This window comes from Apteryx mantelli, chromosome 1 (genome assembly GCF_036417845.1).
Source record: "Apteryx mantelli isolate bAptMan1 chromosome 1, bAptMan1.hap1, whole genome shotgun sequence".
In the NCBI taxonomy this organism is placed as follows: domain Eukaryota; kingdom Metazoa; phylum Chordata; class Aves; order Apterygiformes; family Apterygidae; genus Apteryx; species Apteryx mantelli.
The window spans coordinates 76786875-76795863 of NC_089978.1; positions in this window are offsets into that span (position 1 = coordinate 76786875).

The window sequence follows — 8989 nt, forward strand, 5'->3', positions numbered from 1 at the left end:
AAAATTTTTTTTAACTGTTCAAAAGGACTAGTATTCAGTAGGAAGCAGTGGGGACTTACAGTGAGAACTGAGACAAGAACTAGTAAACAGTTTGACATGTTTCACAGTGTGTCCCCTTGTACATTCATGGGGAGAGTGGAAGTGCTACTATTATTTATTTTCATGAACAGTGATTTTTTTGATACCACTTCTGTAGGTATTTCACATACCTGTCCACACAACTCACCCGTTATTCCTGCAGGAAAATGAGACGAGCATAGCAATGTTACAAGAAAGATGGGCAGGAACAGGATGGGAATTAGGCCTTCAGAATGTTTTCCTATGTGCATTTAAGTATGTGTGTGTGTGTGTGTGTGTGTGTATACAGGCAAGCTTACTGAACCTATTTGCCCAACTCTAATGCATGTGCCTATGGAACATTTTCCTCAGCTTCATCTTAAACCTACACTCTAAAGTCTAAGGGGAAAAAACAAGCTCTCACTCCAAGTACTGTTTGCAGGGATGTTAGAAGCTGGTTGAGAACTGAGTCACATGGTCTTGACAAGGCAAGTGTGCAAGTGGGTCAGAAATGATTGAATATCCCATAGCGCTGGGTGTCACGTCCCATTTTCCTGGTGAATTCAGAATGAGACCTATGGATCTCAGAGGTGCTCATACGCACCGCTCTGGCTGATGTTGACAGACACATAAACCCCATTTGAAGAAAGCATCTGAAGAAAAGGTTCATTTTAATGACAAACTGTACTGTATGTTGGTGCCTGTAATGATCCTACAGGTCAGAATTAGAAATCCAGTAGAGGAAGAAGCACCTTCCAGAATCCTCATGGAGTGGACTGAACTGGAAAGGCATTTTAATTCTTCCTAAAACAAACAAACAAAACTCTGGAAAAGGAAATCTTCTTAAATAAAAACAGGAGACAAAAAAATAAACAAGCAGATTCCTCCAGTCATCAAACTTTCTTGCTGATATGTGTTCCCTTGAAATATTGTCTATGTGGGTAGGATATATTCTCTGAAGAACTTGGCTTTTCCGTGCTTTGCACATGGTGCATGACTTACATTTGGGCATGGGGAACACACCATGGGTTCTTCTGAGTTGGAAATGTTTTCTACTTCTGCTTTGCCTTCACTTGCATAAATGTAAATGCCTGTGATGCCAAGAAGCTGAGGAGACAGCCCACTATTTCCACTTTCCATGCAATTGTCAGGTCTCACTCTTGTTAACCCTGAACTCACCTTCCCACCTACTGGAAGCAACATATTTGTTGTCCATCCCTGCCATCCAGAAGAAAACATGACACCTTCCAAAGTCGATGAAAGTGTGGATTGAAATGCTGCCCACTTTTAAAGGGGTGGGTAACACGTCCTTACCTGGTCCTCATTACAGGGACCTGAGACTCTGTCTTTGGCATTCCTAATTTGGGAAGGACAGCACAGAGCTGCTGGACTGCACTTATTTTTCCCATATTGCTCTAAAGGTCCACACCATACTAGATCAACCAAATGTATGTGGGTTGGTGGTATCAAAAGCCATGCACAAGCTCACAGGAGAGGCACAAGATCTCTCCGTTTCTGACATCTGATCGGAAGAAAGGTAGAAGCTGCAGCATTGCAGAATGAATGAAAAGCCACAGGGTGTTATTATTGGTCAGTGTAATAGGAGCAATTGGGGATGGCGGAGACTGCTGTGGGAAGGCAGAATTTCCCTAGTTTCAGATTATAAAAAAACCATAAAACAGCATTGCTGTTTCAGTAATGCTGCACTGCATTAATGTCTTCCTATTTATAGCCTCAGTTTAATCTTAACAAAGTCCCCACTTTCTCCCCCCAAAATATTCCCCAGGGAATTGTCCAATCTAGCTTTAAATAACTCAAGCAACAGTGCTTCCATCATTTACCCTTGGAGATGATTACTTGGCCTAATAGTAATAACTATGAGAATTGTGTAGGTTTTGGTTCATGATGATGTTTGCAGACTGAATTCTGCAATTCTGTTTATAAGGGGTTGGCTGTAAATTAAAGCATTCAGTTTTTTTCCTGCGGTTTAAATAGACTGATTCACGTGCCCCATGGCATATTTTTAATGGGAGGTTAGGTGCTTGAATAGCTTTAATAACCTGTCTCTAAATTAATATTCACTGCTAACTATTAGCAAGCCCTTCCTCTACTACCCTGCCCTGATACAACACGGTGTGGGATTGCCCTGCTTGCACAGTGGTCTTCTCTCAGTCCTTTTTGCAGAGGTGATAGCATTGTTCATACCTACTATTTACAAACTCCTTAGAACAAGAGTACATGGGAAGGATACAATGTTTTTCCTTTTCTGTAGCTCTTTTGTCTAGCTGGAGGCTGAATTAGCAAGAATTAGACTCATTCAGTATTACTGTGGTAAAACATTAATGGTTTCCTTATCAGATGTTCTCTTCTTCAGAAAAGATGCTAAACTGGCACCCGCTTCTCTTTGCAGTAATGGTGGTTGTTTCAACCACTGATTCCAAGCTTTTTGGACAAGAGACCACAGTCAATCCTAAAATATCATACAGACCACCTGCATTCTTTGCAGCTTAGTGCCTGTACACAGACTTTTCACTGAAAACACTGACATGGTGATACAGTCCCATCAGCTGGCTAAATGTCAGCTACCACAGTCTTGCTGTCATTCTCAGTCTGTAGCTGAGGAACAACACATCTATATGACAGTCAGAATTTTTATAGTTTAAATCCAAAAACATTTAGGATGTTTCCTTTGTTGTGGCCAAAATTCACTCTTAGTCAAACAGAGTTTTCTTTCATGACAATGAGCGCGATTTGAGATTCTCAGAAGGATGAGGCTCTGTGATGGATTTTAGAAAAGGTCTTAGGTAGCAAGGATAGCAGGATTTGCTTGTTGCCCCGACAGGATGGTTCTCCTCTATTCAAATTTGCAGTTCTTTAGAAGTTTCATGGAAGACTTCATGAAAAAGAAGAGATTTTGAATTGGGCCTGAACTGAGAAATAGATGAATTCTGGCCAAGGGTCAGTGTTTTCAGAATTGTTGATCAAAGATAAGTTTTATCACAGTCGGTCTTTAGAAAAATACTGACATCTCAGAGAAAAAATGAGCTAAAACAGATGGAATTTGAGCCCTTACAGTCTGAGCTGATCTGTTTTTTTCTTTCTTCTTCCTTTTTTTTTTTTTGTGATCACAAAAATAAAAAGATGGAGGTAATATAGGTGTAAAAATTATTATAACTTGCAAACTCTTGAGGGTCTTTAGAGAGCAAAGCAAATATAAAACCTGCATTTGACCTTAACTTTTACTTGTTCCTGTGGTGTTTGGGAATGATTAAGCCATTTTTAATGTAGTGGAAGCTGGGGTCATGCTCCACTTCTCCTAAAGCTCTGTAAAGGAGAAGCAGCTATAATTACTATAATAAATGTAATAAACTATAGAAAGTGCAACCCACAGTAGACTTGCTACTCACATGTCAGTTAGCAAAAACACCCTGTTCTGTTCTTGGGCATGCATTCTGAGTTGTCACTGGCTTAAGCATTGTAGTGAGTGCTGCAACTATTACGAGAGCAGAGAGAATATGTGGGAAAATGTATACATTGCTGTTAACTACCTCAGGCTGCTGGCCCAATCCATTTTTGTTCATTCTTCTTCCAGTAATGTTGAGGCCACAGAAATACAGATTAGAATCATGGACAGATTTAGGGCAGAAGGGACCTCTGGTCAACCCCCTGCTCAAAGCAGGCCTAACTTCCAAGTTAGATCAAGCTGCTCAGGGCCTTTCCAGTTGCGTTTTTAACATCTCCAAGACAGACAGATTCCACAGCCTCTCTGTACAGCCTGTTCCTGTCCATAACCACCCTCACTGTGAAATATTTTCCTCTTACATGCAATCAGAATTTTTGTAATCCTACTTATCACTTTTTCCTTAAAGTTCCATTCTTTTTTTGAAAAATTCAGTCAACTTCAGACTTCTCCAGCTACCACTCTTTTTATAAAAGGGATGTCATCTGATGAGCAGAGAAGAAACATGCCAAATGACATATAAAACCAATCACACAATTTGGGTTTTGAATTCTAAATGGTGAAAGCCCTGTGGAACACTCATTATGAATATTGGTGGAAAATCCGTAAACCCAAGCATATTCATAAAGCAATCAGTCAAACGATTACAAAGAGCATACAAGCTCAGAAAAATCTTGCCACATGTGTGGAGAATTTGCAACGGAAAAAAAGAAAAGGCCCCAGCAGAGGACTCCATTGTTTGCAGCCTGTTCTGATTAGGAGTGAACACACTGGAGCCAGTAGGAGCCACATACAGGTTCTAGAAGGGATAGATTTGACAGAAAAACAAGGCTTTACATTGCAAATCTTTGGATTTGGTGTGCTTTTTATTTCATCCTCATTTTGGGATGATTAAAATGTAAGTCTTTAAAGAATTAACTCTTTCCTTAGTCAAACACTTCTGCATTAGTCATGCTGTCTTACATTCGTTTTTGCCGTGGCATTTTCAGGAATAAATTTCTTGCATCAGCACAAGGTTCTGGCCAATGAAGAAACGATATCTTGCAAGAGGAATTGCACAAGGACAAACTGATCTTATAGACAGATGACTGCAAAATAAAAGCTAAGTAGATGACACACCATACGTAACACTGAAAAAAAAAAAAAAGTCAATGGATTTACTGTCAAAACCAAAAAGACAAGAGAGTGAAATTTCATCCAGTTCTGTTTCATAGAAAAAAGAATATCCTATCCCAGTATAGGATTGTTGAATCATGATGAGCAAAAGGAATTTGAAAAATACTGTAAAATATACAGGCCTGCCTAGCATTGCAGTTAAAATCACCTCCTTATTTCCACCGTAACTTAACTCAAATTCTGATGTCCTTTTTTTTGAAATTCATTATGTCAACATAAGTAGGTGCAGCTTATCATCACTTCGATGGTTGTTATTTTTTAGCTGTTTAATTCATTGACTCACATCCGGCAATAATTCATGCAAAATGGGCTCTGAACTCCTTTGCAATATGCAGATTTGTGTGCAAATGAGTGTTACCTATGGTGTTCACACTGAAGCGTTTTTCTTTGATGTACATTTCTGACATTCTGAGATTGTAAAGAAGAAAATAACTTTAAAAATTTTAAGAAACCTTAATTGAAGTTAACATAAAAGAAGATACATGGTGTTAATTGGTCTGTTTCAGGCATAATTTGGGCCTTTGAGACCATGTCCCTTACCCCCTGCCAAAGTGTCAAGACTCACATCTTTAATTCAACAATCTTTGTATTAATTACCTCTGGATAAGGTAAGCTTTGATTGGGAGTCCTTTATTGTAAAATTACAGTACATTCCTGCTTTAAGATAAATAAATTAGGGCTGAACTTAAAAAAATTCTCTGTCCAACTGTGAATGAGAAAGTGCATTTGAGTATCAAATACTAGATGAAAGAACAGTTTTCATCAGACTTTCTTAATGGGAGAAAAGTGTTTTCTTTTGGTTTCTCTTTTCTCATTGTTTTTGCACATTGAAAAATCATATCTTCATCAAGAGACAGAAAAACTTGGGTTCTAGAGTTGCCAGCATTTTCCAACCGAAAAGTCACCTTTTGCTTCATGGGAACTCAGCATTCTCCTCTGAGAGTAATTCCCCAGTATGCAGTGCATTTGCCATAGAATAATCAGTGAACTAGGGATGCCCTTTTTTTCTCCCTTGCTAAATTGCCTCTAGTTGACTCTCCATTAAGACTGGAACTTGATTCTGTTTTCAGAGAGGAGGAAAGGGGATGGAAGGACTGAAGTCGAAGAGGGTTTTATTCTATCTCCACATCACCTAGATTTGGGGGGAAAAGTGTTTATGACAAATTCTGTGAGGTACAAAACTGGGCACATGGCATGGAAAGCTGCAGACAGCACAGGAAGAATAAACACAGTTTGCATACCCCATTCATCCCAGAGGAAGACTGACCGTTCCTGGCCTTGCTATACTGGAGCTGCTGAGATATATTTGGAGGTTGGGACCCAGGTGCTTAGGAGACAGTATACCTTTTGTATGGATAAGAATGTTGACCCCAGTAAGCTGACTACACACATGTTTCCAATGCAATGAAGTGGTTTGAAACAGCATATAGGTGAACATTAATAAGAGCTTTGCAGCCTGTAGGCTCAGTTCTGTCCTCAGAGAAAACAGTGCAACTCTTCTGAATCAGTAGTATTTGCTGTGTGCCTTGTGTCCCTTTTGGGGCTAGCATTTCCCCAAATTCTCATCCAAAGCAAGCAAATATTGCTAGATAAAAATGTAGCTGTATCATATTGAAGTTTGACTCATGAAGCTGGTGATGTTAACAGAGCTGGCACTAAGGATGCTTATAGTAAAGTTTCAGAGCTATCTCAATGATTTCAGCTCATTTGTCTCAGCTCAGCACTTTATGGCTCTTAGAAGATTTTCAGCATGTACAAAAGACCTGAAGATATAGGTCCAGTTTCTTGTTCCTAGTATAGTTTGGCAAAGTGTCCTTTTCCTTGTCTTCCCTTCTTGGACTCCTTGCACAGTGCAGAGCTGCCACATGGGCCAGTGATAACGGGATACTGGAGGCTTCAGTTTTGCCACCTGAGCTATCGACTGCCTCAGTAAGCCAGGATTTACTCTATCTTTCTTTGGAATGGTCATGTGCGTATAGTTACTGCTGCTTGGGTCCTTTATTTACATTGAAATTTGTAGAGCTGAAAGATAACTTAGCAGAAAAGAAGCCAGAAGGTCCTTTTGTTTTATAACAAACCTTAGAAATGCTTATATAGCAAGACAGAGAGACACCTATTCAACAAGACACCTATTCCATCCTCCCCTACTCTGGACAGGGAATGGTAGCAAAATACCTTGAAATCGCCGTGGGAGCTTGAGCCAAGAACTGGTTGTATACTACTGTAGCTCATTGTACCAGGCCACTATGATTTTCATCCTACTAGATTTTCCCATCCCCTAGAGGCAGACTTGTCAAGAAGCCTTTTGTCTGGCACAGTGTTTTCAAATCCAAACTCTGATAATTATCTGTGGTTCTGCTGCCGACTTGAAAGGCAATTGCTAGGCATTGAATCCACATTCCTTTCAGTACAAAAATTAAGAGTAAGGAGAAGAGGCATTTCTGTGCCTGCTTTTCTCTCCAACACTTGACACCAAACGCATATGTGAGGCTGACCGTCAAAGATAAATGACTTCAATAGAAAAGAGCAGACACATACTTGGATCTCAGTGTAATACAGTACAAATCAGTAAAAAGTACAACACAAAGGCTTTGCATGGCAGACTCTGCTAATCAGAAGAGGTGAGTGTTTTAGCATATTTAAATGAGGACAGGGCATCCACTAATCAAGCAACAGAATCCAGAGGTACTGAAAGAGCAAGAGAAAGAGTGTTGCTTAAAACTTTTCAACATGGATGGAAGACATTTGAAATATCATTAAATGTGATGATCTAGGTTTATAGGAGGATAATGAGGTAAGTAACAAATATGCCAAAACTAAACTATTAAACGTTGTAATTATGCTGGATACAGATTGGTTGCTGAAAAAGTTTCCCATTACTGCAGTGTAGCTGTCAGGAAGGTGTAGTAAAATAATGGATTTTCATTTCATTTGATTGATTTAGCATAAGGTACTATGTGGTAACTTTTTAACAGCTTTCATGGGATACAATAAAAATTGCATCATGAGCCCGCTAGGATTCTTCAATACAAAATTGGTACAAAGTAGATACAAGTGATAAAAACTCATTTTTCATATGGAAGATTTTAAAAGTTTTTATGCCATTTTAGTAGACTGTTAAAAAAAGTATTACCTTAATATATGTCCCTCATAGTCTTCTGCCTTTCTTCTACTGTTTTTCAAATCAAGCCTTGGTTGCTGTCACTTTAATCAACACTTCTCCTCCACAGTAGCAATGTTTTTTGTTAATCACTCAGGAAAGAGAATTAGTAATACATCAACATTTTAAAGGGATATTTTCTTAAAACCTCCCAGGGAAAAAATTACCTTTTACTGAGAATTATACAAAGTGTACATGTTTCCTAGGCCAAAAGATCATTGCCATGTGACTATAACAAAAGTTACTTAGCAGTCAAGGGTTTTCTTTGGGAATATTGCCTTTACAGAAGCAGATCTCTAAGGAGATGAGCTTATTTTAAGCTGATATTCATTAGAAAGCTGCAAAGCCACTAGAGACATTATGGTTACAAAATAGGATATCTGGTTTATATTTTCCTTGCAGGTAATAAGAGATAATATCTGTGATCATGGACAGAACCTTTGATTTATTGCTGTGATGGGTTATATTGTGTCACATGATATTCTGAGTTTTTTTATCGCTATTTCTTTAAAGGAATAGTTTAAATGGATTTTCAGCACATGAGAGCATCAGACTGATAGCTTGAAGTTTGGTGTCCTCCTCTAGTTATGAAAATGATGCCCTGGATTGACTGTAGGTGCTTGTCAAGGGCCTGAATTAGCTGTTTTAAAGACAGAATTTATCTTTTCATTGTCTTCAGTGGAAACTGGGTGAAGGCTGCATACCTCACCAAATTAAGAGGGGGAGAGGCATGATCTTTGAAGGTAGGAGGAATACGTGTCTAATGTGTTATTGGATCTTTTGATGAAATATGTATCTCCCTCAAGGTACAAACAGTTGAGAAAGAAACTAAGTAGTGGACAGAAGAAAGAGAAGAGTGCATGTATTAAACAGTAAGATTCTTAATGGTAAATTCTAGATAAAGATGATAATTTAATTGGATTGAATATTTGAGTTCAGAAAAGAAAAAGAGAAAGAAAAAGGAAGATCTTTGTTAAGAGTAAATTAGAAGCTATTGAAAAATTGGGAAATGGTTGTTTTTATTAAAAAATAAAGAACCTAGAGTGATAAAATGGTACAATCAGATCTGAAAGGAAACTTGGGAAATATATCTTTTCAGCTTTTGGTTTATCACTCTTGACAATTTGGATACAATG